The 12,752-nt window shown below is 34.0% G+C and overlaps 1 long non-coding RNA gene across 1 annotated transcript; it reads left to right on the top strand.

The window, feature by feature from the left end:
- The first annotated feature begins 5,179 nt into the window (after positions 1-5,179).
- On the top strand, positions 5,180-12,382 carry LOC113688788 (uncharacterized). The gene is made up of 2 exons (XR_011825124.1): positions 5,180-5,445; positions 12,113-12,382. It is a non-coding gene; the product is annotated as an uncharacterized lncRNA (long non-coding RNA).
- The last annotated feature ends 370 nt before the right edge of the window (positions 12,383-12,752 follow it).

The following is a 12,752-nucleotide window of genomic DNA, read 5'->3' as shown; positions in this document are numbered from 1 at the left end:
TTAAATAAATTTTCTTTGTCTACAAACAAGACCATATGGAATCTTTGTGAATACACCATCTAACTGGAACTTTAGGATTGGCATCTTACTCCTGTCAATTGCTTTCAACCCAACCAATTTTTCCTCCAGCATATCATATATTGAGACCAAAAATATTTTGCATGGTGATGTAACATGGAACAACATAGAGGAAATCTAAATTACTCCATCGGCTATGTACTTTAATTGTATAAGACCCATAAGACATAATTAAAGCATTTTCTCTTGAAATCTACTCAACCATCAAGTCCATATGGATTTTAGGGGCAACTCCTTTATCCTAATTTATAGTAATTTTTTTGAGTGGGGATACAACTCATTCATTGTTAGCATTTGATTATGTACTTATAAACACTCTAACGCCATCCAGCTAGTTTAGAGGAAGGGTATTTCTTTTTTATTTTTTTAGTAACAAACATAATTTTATTGCCATGAATATGCATTAATGACTAAAAATACATAAAGATTAGAAAATCATACAACAATTTTGAAAAAAAAATAAAAATCATAAAAATAATATTGTAACCTCCAAAACATATTCAATTCATATAAATTGTTCCAACCCAACAAACTTGTGCATGCCTTCTGACAGTTATATATGATTAAAATATTTTCTTATCCAAAGAGAAAAATAGATCTAACCTAATCGACGTGAGAAATTACAGATCTATAAAATCTTAGTTCTAATAGAAAAATGGTAAAAAAATAACAAAACTCTTACAAAAAAAATTTTAGGAGAGAGTAAAACTATACTAGAACAATTTCGAATAGAAGAAACTGTCACTAGAAAACTCTAATAGAGACTTTATTCAAACAAAATAATGAGAGATTGCTCCTCTCATGGGGAAAGACTAACAAAAAAAATTGATCTTATGAGAGAGTTGAAAGAAGTTTTGGTTGGAGAAATGTTTAGAGAGAGTGAGGAGAGAATTGGTTTTAAAGAGAAAAAAAAAGTATTTTACTTGAACCTATACATTCAAAAAACATATAATTTGATACTATTTAAAATATTAATTAGGTGATCTATCATAGTTCCACCTGATTAAATCACATATCTTATTACTAAATTTAAAAAACTTTCCATTTGGATTGGCCTATTTTTCAAAAATAAGTTTTTTAAATACAGTGCTACAGTACTACATGAACAAAAACAACTCAAAAAATCTCAAATTTTTTTTTTGCATATATACTGTTATAGTAAAATATTTAAAAAACACACCCAAAAGTAGCTAATCCAAACATATTTAATTAATCAAGATGCCAAATGGTTTAATATTTGTCATTAATTTGATCTATAAATCTATGCATACATACTTGCTAATAAATCAATGCATACATACTTTCAAAAGAATCATTTGGAAATAAAATAATAATTCAAACTATATATATACACACACACACCTTTATCAACCAATTTAATAATTGACATAGTTAATGTCATTAAAAAATTCTTTCTCTTTGACTAATTTTTTCATGATAAATTCATGTTTGAATTATAATTTAAAACTAGAGCTCTATACTGAATAGTTAGAAGGGTTTAGTGATGTTGGTAGAGGTCAAAAGAAAATTATCCTATACCTATATGCAACACAGTCATAAAAATGTAAACTAAAAACTATAAATTTCGATGTAAAATAAATATAAATTTTCTATTATAGAATATAATGTAGCTATAAATGAGAAGTTTAATTAAAATAAGAAAACAATATTCTTGTTCAATTTTGAGTTTGGTATTGACCAAACTTGAATCATCTCTCTAACTTGATCCATGCTTTTGTATTTATTCATAAATCTCATGATAAACTGATTTGCACAATAAATAATGATTTCACTCTCAATTGCTAATAACTTATTTGTATTATCTCTATATCTTAATGGCATTAGAAATGCTTCTTTGGCTAGTGATAACTATAACAAACTTCCATATACAACAATTTGTTATGTTTAAATTGATCCAAACTTGTTCACCAACAGGGACGGAGCCAGAAATTTATTTTTGGGGGGGCTGAAGTGTATTAAAATTTTTTTTTGTGACGAAATAAATATATTTAATAAGTAAAATTTAGAATCAATAATTATAAAAATAATAAAAACATATAATTATACATACCCAAAAATTTGTTATTGATTAACACTTGAAGTATTGGTAGTTGTTGCACTCGAATAACGAAGAGGAGGCAATTGCATTCTGCGAGTCTTCATCCGTTGAAAACGCTGCAATATTTGCTCATTTTCAATTGTTGCAAAAATATCCTTCTCGATGTATACAACCAGACAGTCATTCATCCACTCGTCTCCCATTTTGTTGCGCAAATCAGTCTTGACAATATTCATTCCAGAAAATACTCTTTCAACAGAAGCAGTCGCAACTGGTAGAACTAATGCCAAGTATGGGATAAGGTTCCCAACAATTCTTCTGTCTTCTTCAGTTTCGGAGTTTTATGCATCCTGAAAAAGAAAAAGCGAAGGAAGAAGACCATTGGTCTTGGTCGGGCAATTAAATGATTAATTGCAAAATAAATCTACATCTATTTTCTATACATAGACTTCTCCAATAAGTACCAAATGGTTCGAAATAGAAAGCATTGAATTGAAGGATTTGCAGGCTGCATACGTATTTATCCGGCCCGTTATCATTATTAAAAAAGCGATGTGTGTGATTATTCCTCTTAACCTAGCAAGGCATTATTGAAGAATTGAGTAAAGGTTCCCAAATTTAAAATGCTTGAATTGGTAGAAAAGCCCCCGCAGGTCATCATGGGTTTATGAACTCGCAAGTCATCATGGGGGACATGATCTCTTCACACAAATTTGCTAAACCAAACAAATAAAGAAAAGAAAATAAATTAATGTCGTCTACAGCCTCATCAGTTTTTTGAGTTTTACTTGAGAAGATTGCAAGTACTTCTCATGTTATTTCCCTGCATTAATGCCTACAATGTCTTTCAGTTCCGAATTGGGTAAGTTGGACGACTCCCGCGTCCGCCTTATTGGCCTCATCCACACCAAATACTCTTAATTGTCCTTGAATAAGAAAGATTTTTAGGAAGGCAGGGGAAAACAAAACTTAGATTGTCATCATCCTCCATAGGTTCCGCTGAAGTACTTGCCAGTATAAAACACTACACAATTTTGTCATGAAAAGAAAATGGATGTGTGTGTGTATCACTCGCTACTGCTATTGCCATTTGCCTCTATTTATTTGTCTCAAAAAAGACCTGGAGGATCAGGCTCAAACAGAAAGTGAGAATAATCCACAAGGTCTTCTTCATCTTGTTGATTATTCACGTTGCCGTCACCGCCCAACTGGCTGGGCTGGCCGCCGGAATCCCCTATATATAGGGGGTTTTCCGGCGGCTTGGGGGGGGGCTTAAGCCCCCACCAGCCCCCCCTTAAATCCGTGGCTGTTCACCAACACATTGTTATAATACTATTTTATACAAGCAAATATTAACTCACTATTGTAAATATTTACGGTCTCTGGGCAGAACCGCCTAATGTAATGTAATTTTGAGACAGTATGGGATAGGCTACATTCAACTATTTGTACTGTGTCCTTGTTTTAGTTAATGTGTATACTTTTTAAGTTTTAACCCAAAATACTCATTTTTTTAAGTTATATTTTGTTTTCATTTATATAGATTGTCATGGAAGTGATTGACATGGATTTAATTGGAAGGAGTTCACAAACACTTCATTGCTGGTAATCCTAAAACTCCAGTTTTATGGATGTATTAACGAAATAAGATGGCATATGCTATAGCAATATGTACAATCAGTCGGTTTATCTTAATTTAGCAAATAAGTTGTACTATTCATGTAATCCGGGCAAAATTCTTTACTACAACATGTTGCCGACAAGGGATGAGTTTCCATTCATAAATCTCATAATAATAGATATAGATACGGTGGAGCCTATCACAAGTCAAAGTTCTAAGGAACCTAAATTGCGATGTAAACCATTTCTTAAACCTAATCAAGTAGGACTTGTTTCGTTATTTTAACCCAAAAAGATACTCTTCAAAATTAATTTTTTTATGTTATAACTGTAGAGAGAACATAGCAATTATACAGATTATCAAAATAATTTAAGATAGGGTATATGTTATACGAGACCAATTTAAAGTTTTTCAGGGTAATATATATTGTTTTGTAAATTAGCCCCAACATTGTAAATTTTGTGATATTCCTATAATAGAATGATAGCTACCGATGCTTTGGTGATTGTATTTTTTATAAATATTATATTAATGATTGAATTTATTATGCAAATAGTGCAACATTCAAATAATTTTTCATTTCTTTTTGGAGTTTTTGAAGGTTTAGAATGAAGTTAGAACTAGAATTCTTATTTGTGCAATGCATAGGCTAAAACTTTAAACTAAATCATGGAAATTATTTTATTGAAAAAAACTGCATGAAAAGAAAATCCAAATGAGTGTCAATTTTTAGCAAAAATAACTTATTTTTAATATTTTATATAAAACACCTAAGATAGACAAAGAAAATTATGATAGAAAGAAAAAACAAATCAAAATTTGCTACAATTTTGATCAAGTAGTTATATTGATACATTTTTTATGCTCATATATTTACATCTCCTGAAATTGACCTAAAATATATGAAAATTAAGGTGATTAATGTGAGAACTCGAGAAAATCAGGTGTGTGGTTTGCATTTATTTTATTTTATTTACCTTGATATTGGAAATATTACATATAACGAATAAGTGGTTAAATTAAATGTCTAATTGAATTTCTATGAAATCGAGAATTAGAAATATCGTAGATTGGTGTAGAAAAATTTTTATGAATCAAATAAACACATGGTATGTATATTGTAAATTGTGTCATTTGCATATATTACTAGACACGTAGCATATATTATACAGTTGAATAAATTATATGTCTAGTTGTTTTTCCTTTAAAACCGAATGTATGAAAATCTCCTAGATTAATGTACGAGAATTTTGTAAGGGTATATAAATTAGAACAAATGAAGTTTGGAGTCAATGCATGAAATAATAAAACCGCAGCCCCTTAGTGAGCAAATAAGTTAATACTAATGACCTAACTAACCCTGAATCTTGGTTAAACTACTATGCAACCTAAGGAAGCCGTCTTCTGGAAGATAACCGAGAGGAAACAAAGAGAAAGAAATTGCTAGTTGGGCGGTGACCGAGAGGAAAGAAACACAAGGCAGCTTTCTTTCTTTCTTTCCAAAAACGGAATCGAGGGAGTGGAACTAAGAGTGAGGGAGAGAAAATTTGGTTAGCTTCATCATCTGCTGATCATAATCAATAAGAGAAAGGCAAGGAAAATAGGAGGGATAGCTGGTGCAGACCTTGAGGAAACAAAGCTGGGAAAATCTGGTCAGTCTGCAATTTTTAACTCTTAAAGGAAAGAGGTAAATTCTCTGTGATCAATACTTATTTATTGAGTATAAATGAATATATATATATAGGGTTAATTCCACTTTGTCCCCCCAAACTTTGGACGATTATCCACTTAAGTCCCTAAACTTCAAAATGGGACACTTAAGTCCCTAAACTTATTAATACTTCCCACTTAAGTCCCTGAACTTATAAAATGGGACACTTAAATCCCTAAACCCTTATAAAATGGGACACTTTGACCACCAACGGCATTCAGGATTTGTTAATAATTTTCCTTAAGTGGGAGGTATTTATAAGTTTAGGGACTTAAGTGTCCCATTTTGAAATTTAGGGACTTAAGTGGGTAATCGTCCAAAGTTTGGGGGGACAAAGTGGAATTAACCCTATATATATATATATATCTACAAGCTGCAAGATAAGTTTTAGCAGAGGAAATGAGCTTCGATTGAAGAAAAATTCTGGTTTGAGATTAAAATGATTATTTGACTGAAGTTGTAGCAACCGGGAGTTAATTACATGAATTTCAGCTCATTAGCAGTGTAAAAATGGAAAATATAATATAAGAAAAGCATGTCATATGGTTATCTCAGGTATTACAAGAAGTTTAGTTGAAGAAATTTGGGAAAAGTTGGAAATTGGGAGGACCGATGGAAGATCCTTACTGGAATTTTTCCAGCTTCATCCGAGTGGGGGGGGGGAATGGAAAAGTTTCAGCTGTCTTGATTTCTTCATGCATGAGAGGTTTGAGCATAAAATGGAGGGATCTAGTAGAAGAAACTCGTCTTTAGGCATTACTTGCTGCTACGAACCAGCTTTATAGCCGAGAAAGGATATAAATCTTGGTTCAGCTTTTCTCTTGGATTTTTGGTTATAAATTTCTATGTTTTGCTTAAGATGGTCTGTAGTTAAATGATCATCCCCTGCATGTCTAGTTGGAGCATGAAACTGAAAAGAAAATTATGAGAAAACACCACATGTTAAACTGTTATACTGCTGTAAATTGTAATTAGTTGATGACAGATTGTTGTGCGTAGCTTTTGGGTTGAATAATTTGTTGAAACTAGATGCAATTTGCCTTGGTATATGCTGGACTGAATGTACTTTAAATATTTAGAGCTTGAAGCAAGTGAAAGAATAGAGTTTTTGTCGAAAGCTTGAAGTAACGTTACTAGTTTTGGTTGCTGACAAAGAAAATGAAACAGATTGTGCTTGTGACCGTCCCTTTTTGGCCTTGAAAACGCGATAACTGGATGTCGATGTCTTCAGAAGAAATGTAGGTCTATGTCTTAGCTTCGAAACGCTATAAAATTCCTCAATCCGATAAGCGTAACTCCAGTTGTGATCAAAACATCAGAGGGTGGCAAAGCTGTCTTTCTTGCTGCTTTCCTTTTGTTCCCGGATGCACTTTGCTTTGATAATGGCCGTGAGGAACCAACTTTGAACCAGCATTTCCTCTAATTTCCAACTTTGTAAGCTTTCATAGATGATAGCTACGGTTACCCTGAGATTTAATGGCTATATACAGCTCCACAAGTAGAGTTAAACTAAAGCAAATGAGGGGAAAACTCATGATAATTATGTACCTAAATTGGCTTCTACTTACTTAATATTGTCTTCACAAATATTTTAAAGACTATAAAATTTGAGGGACTGGTGTAGTGGAATAAAATTTAACTTACAAATAACTTTGAGTTTAATTAATTAAAAAGGGGACCAATGAAGTACTCCTAAACCGTAATCTTAGAATCTTGAGTGGAAAATGATTTAATTCTAAAATAAATATCTTATAAATTATTAACTTGGGAAAACAGGTATAATTCTTGATTAAAACAATAAAGTCAATGAGTTTCAAAATAAAATGATAAATGAATATTGAATATATTATATTTGTACTTTAAGGTCAAACTAGAATCTGTTTTAGCCTAGACGGAAGAAATGAAATGTTTGCTTGTCTTAATCCTTGCACATTAGATTGGAAATGAGTTAATCTTAGTTCAAGTGTTTTATATGATATTAAAATTTGGTGTATATGTACATTAACCTTGTTTTAAAGCTACCAAACTTAATAATCTTGAAGACAAACGTAAGGAAGGTTGCTAGATTTTGGTGATTCGTTTTATAAGCTTAGGAACTTGGGTTTTAGTTACTTAAACCTTAAATTATGTAAGATGAGTGGTTGTATATAAAATGAATATTCACTTTAGAATTATTAACTTGTACTAGGAAGTAGCCGTGAACCAGGAAACCAACTCGAGACTCGAGAGTAGTCATTTGAATCTTTGGTGAGTGTTTTCCGAATTTATGTGTTAAATTGCTTATGTGTACCTAAGTGTAATTATATGGCAAATGTGCTTATTATGAAATATTGTTAAGTGTTTTCAATTGTCCCTCGCCTTCTAAGTCGAGGGTGTACTTTATCGCACTCGACTTAGTTGAGATTGAAGGTTGATAATTGATCAAGTGATATTGTAAGTGTGCATGTGTGAGGACTCGTAAAAACTATTATTTTTAAGCCTAATTTATGGCTTAATAAATTATCTAATTGGATTTTTACCACGAGAAATATTTTCTAGTCTCATTAGACCTAAATACATGACAATATAATTTCGTTATATTTTTAAAGTGTCTCGTTTCAAAAATTATTTTTCTTAGGAGCCTGTTTAGAGAAAAGGTGAAAATACGTTTGGAGAATTTTGCCAATTAGGAGTACAATTAGCCCGGAAATTTTGGGACATGTACAACGGCTTTAAAATAGATAATTTTAGATTTAAGTACTTAAGTGATAGTTAATAATATTATCGTTATAAGAATTTCTTGGAGGTTTTGCGTAATAGCGTTAAAATTGTCGGTACGCGTTTTCATACGCGCGGCTTTATTTGAGGGACTTTAGACCCTTATTTCGAGACAATAAAGAGTGAATAATATTTATATGAACATAAGTACATTAGAGGTTTAGTGCACTAGTGAACCAAACGCGAGCGAAATCGAGCCCTAAATGCACCAAACGAGCCCTAATGAGGGTTGACTTTGGAGTGAATTTACACCACTCATTTTAATCTTCTCTTGGAAGCTAACCTTGATCAAATTTCACTCTTTCTTCTCTCACCAACAGCCGGCCAGCCTTCCCTCTCTCTCACTCCCTTGCTTCAAAAATTTCTTCATCAAATTAACCACAAAACTTCAATCAATCTTCACCAAACTTGAAGACCATCTAGCAAACTACTTGGAGGTTGGATCTAGCAAATTAAAGGGCTGCATTTCACGGTTTCTTGGAGCCTCTTGAGGACCGAAAATTTCTGGTTTAAAGCACTAAGGAGGTATAACCTCATCCTACACCTTAAACTTGGATTATGATGGTAGAAATACATCTTTAAGCTATTGCATGTGTATGGATGGCTTGATATTGTTGGAAAATTTAAAAAGTGGGCTCTATGAATTCCCACACTTGGGTTGTTGCTGATTAGAGGATTAATGTTGGATTTAATGGTAGTTTAGTGGTTAAAATGATGGATTTATGGAGTATTATTGTTGGAAACTCAAAGTTGAGGTCATGACAAGAAATTTCCGAAACTGCCCCTGTTTTGTTCGGCCATGATAAGACCAATTTTTGGTGATTTATTGGCGTGAACCTGATGTTTATATGTTATGTTATATGTGTAAAAATTTTCATTGGAAAACATTAACGTTTAGATGGGCAAATGAATTTATTCGTGAACTAGGCAAGCTAGAAAATTATTTTCGGATAACCCTGTCCAGCGGTAGCATTTTGACCATAACTTTGTCCTCCGACGTCGAAATTGAGTGCTGTCAGTGGCATTCGAAACTAGACATCCATACCTTTCCAACGGTATAAAATACGTATTCTGATTCCATTTGTAGGAGCCGAACCATTCGTTTTAAGATAGCTGTCCTGTCTCTCGGATCTGCTGGAATGGTTTGTAGAGGCAGCAACTTGAGGCTCAATTTCGAGCTGGTTACTTGCCAAATTTCAGAACGTTTCCTTCCGTCAACTTTTATTCCTATGAATGTATTTTTCAACGCCATAAACCATGCTCAAATCCGAGCTAAATTGACTGAGTTGTGACCAAAACAAGAGGACTGCCCTGTTTTGGAAAAACGTAATATTTGGACTGATTTGAGACAAAACCCGGGAGTGATCTTATTAATTGAAATTTTTGATGCTAAACCATTACCAAAGGTATCATGGATGTATCTTAGACCTTTATTTCACAAATGAACCATGGTTGGATAGCTTTCTTGGTTAAACGATTTGAATTGGGAAATGAAAGTCAAAAGGCAGATTGCCTTAGAAATTTTCCGGAACTTTGGATGATTAGTTAACTACCTTCCCGAGGGTATTTTTCCCTGAAATTTGATAGAGAAATACCTTTCATATAGGAGTAAAATACTGCCAATTTTGGTACCAATCCAAGTTCGTTTCGATACCTAATTAAATTTCTAGTGTTGGAGGTTCAAATCTGGAAATTCTTCTCCAGTCTTGAATTCCCCCAACTTTGAGCTACCGTATCTCGGTACTCGAAACTCCGATTCTTGATCCGCTTGCTTTTCTATAAACCTCACTTGCAACTCTAATTGAGTTACAAATTTCAGAGGCCGGTTTGCAACGTGTGAATCGTGCCGAATTTTCAAAGTTGGCCGAAATCCAACTTAATTCTGCCTTGTAAACCGAGTCTGTACCTTCAAGCTCATTTTTGAGTACTTTCCACTTCGATTCATGAAAAGGTGTCTTCTAGGAACTTATAGTACTTTCTAAGAGGTTTCCAACGGTATAAAGTTTTCCAATTCTCGACTTGTGCCGAGTGTGTTACGATTTTTCAAAGATTCATAATAAAACTGAAATTTTCCAATTTCAAGGAAATAGAGTTTTTCAAGAACTCTTTATTCTTTTGATATTATCTGAACGTTTTATCCCCGAATTCCTAGATAAAGACTTAAATACTTTTGAACGTTATCAAACCCCACTCGAACCTCGATTTACGAGTAATTGAGGTTCATTTTCACGGAATTCCCTCGATTAATGCTAGTGAACGAATTATTCCTCGATATTTGGGATGTGAATGATAAATTCACTATTATTTGCTCAGGCACACACGAGGACCTTCAAGAGGATTCCCCGGTGGACGCTTGAACTTCCCTTGACCTTACTCACACCTAATACTTGGTGAGTGTCAGGTGTATGTAAACTTGTTACATGTTTAATTGTTATTAATGATTGAAAATCTTGAAAGTGGAGTCGAGTGTGTACTTTACCACACTCGTTCTCATTAGAAATGAAATTTTAATGATTGAAATGCATTGAATGAATGATTGAAATGCATTGAATGAATGAAATGTATTGGTATGCTAGCTGCATACGTCGTTGGAGTGAATCTCCTCGACACACAAGTGCACATGGGGGACGCCCAAATCTCATTGGCCGACCTTGGACTCGAGCCGGCATGGGCTTGGTCGGGAACCTTGGCGAACCATGAGATATATAAGCTTGACCTAATGAGAGGTCTTGCTTGGCATACTCGAATAGTATCGCCATAAACTAATGACAGGCGGGCCCGATACAGGAGTATGTAAGGTGAAAGGGGACAGGTTAAGTGGAGTTCTACGGACTAAACCTACCCGATTGACGGAGTGTCAATTCGTGGAGGTTATTGCTCGTGCAAGTGGAACTCAGCTCCTGAGAGCTACTATATCCTTGAATTGTTTCTGTTTACTTTTCCCGCTCGAATTGTTAATTATTGCAATATTATTGCTTGACTTGTAAATTGAGATTGTTATTTGAGCAATGTGCTTGCATGTGTGTTCTTGGCCTCACGAGCGTTTTGTTCACCCTGTAGATTTGTTTTCCTTAACAGGACTGGATCCGGGGACATATTGGAGAAACCCTCTTGATGTACTTTTGTTTAGGGTTTCTGTCATCATTTTGTCTATGCCTCTTGGTTTTGGGTTGTACTGTTGTATTTGGAATGTAGCATTTGGGCATGAGATGAATTTGGGTTTAAAGTTGTATTTTGAACACCCGATGTACGGGTTGGATAATAGATGACCATGGTTAACTTGAACGCTTCCGCATCACTGTATTTATGTTTTGTACATGTGACTATTAGATTAGTTATAAACTTGAATGTTTTGCGTGAGTCCTGGCGAGAGCTGGGCAGGCGTCCCGCAGATACCCTTTGGTTCGCTTTAGGGAGAAGTGGGGGTGTCACAGCATGACTGTAAGCCATGTGTGTACCTTATCACACTGGCTGAACTGGGCCCCAAAACCCTCCGTTCAACGGACTATTCGAGCCAGCAGAGGGCTTGTTCGGGTAGGACGGTAGCTTTGGGTAAGTGTTTCGGTATACTCGAGTATTACCACGGAGTAGCAGATTACTGATAGTGATATGGCCATCCAAGTGAGGGAAGTGTTTATTATTTTGGAGGTTATAAGGAGGAGTTCGGTGGAGTGTGTAGTGCATTGAAGTGGTTCTAATGCGAGCACCGTATCCTTTTAAAAGTGATTGTTTGGTGATGTGCTTTCTCAATTGCTTAATGAAAGTGATTGTACAGTGAAATGTGCACTACTCGCTTAATTGTACTGATTTAAGTGCTTATTAATTGTTGCTTGCATGGAAACTTCACGGGCGTAAGCTCACCTTTTTAGCTTTGTTTTTCTTACAGGAGTTGGAGATTGAAAAGTGATTGGATGGAATTGGAAAGTTGTTTTGGGAAATTCCATCACTATGCGTATATATTGGAGTCACGTTTTCTTTTGTATTTTAAGATGGTTGAATCTTCTGTTTTGAGTTGATGTAATATTAAGAATGGATGTTTAGAACGTGTATTTTGTTTCTTTTAGTGGACAAATCTTTGTTTCAAGCTGATTGGAATGGTACTTAAGAGTGAATGTTCAGTTGTTCAATGATAATGTTATCTCTGAAGTTAATGTAAGTGAGTGAGTCCTGGCGAGAGCCAAGCAGACGATCTGCTAACTTCTAGGGTAGGCCCTAGGAGAAGGTGGGGTCATCACAATTAAGGTGTGTAAATGTTAAATAAGGTATGAAAATATGAATTTTCTTCATGTTTTAATATTTTCTTTCTTAATTAATAGTTTGAATCTTGTTGTCTACTATGTATTTTTGGTAAGATATACAAATTTAAGTTAGAATTACCATATTAGGAATGAAATTTATAAAGTAAAGCAATTTAAATTGATTAGATATTTATTGTTGTTTTTACATTTTGTTATTTTATGTACTAATGGTCTTTTTTTTTTTCATTTGGTTGTCTATCAAATTTTGTTGGTTCTCAAATTGTGTGT

This window comes from Coffea arabica, chromosome 1e (assembly GCF_036785885.1).
Source record: "Coffea arabica cultivar ET-39 chromosome 1e, Coffea Arabica ET-39 HiFi, whole genome shotgun sequence".
In the NCBI taxonomy this organism is placed as follows: domain Eukaryota; kingdom Viridiplantae; phylum Streptophyta; class Magnoliopsida; order Gentianales; family Rubiaceae; genus Coffea; species Coffea arabica.
Note: the sequence above shows the minus strand (reverse complement) of the source record. Positions and strands in the feature narration are given on the sequence as shown.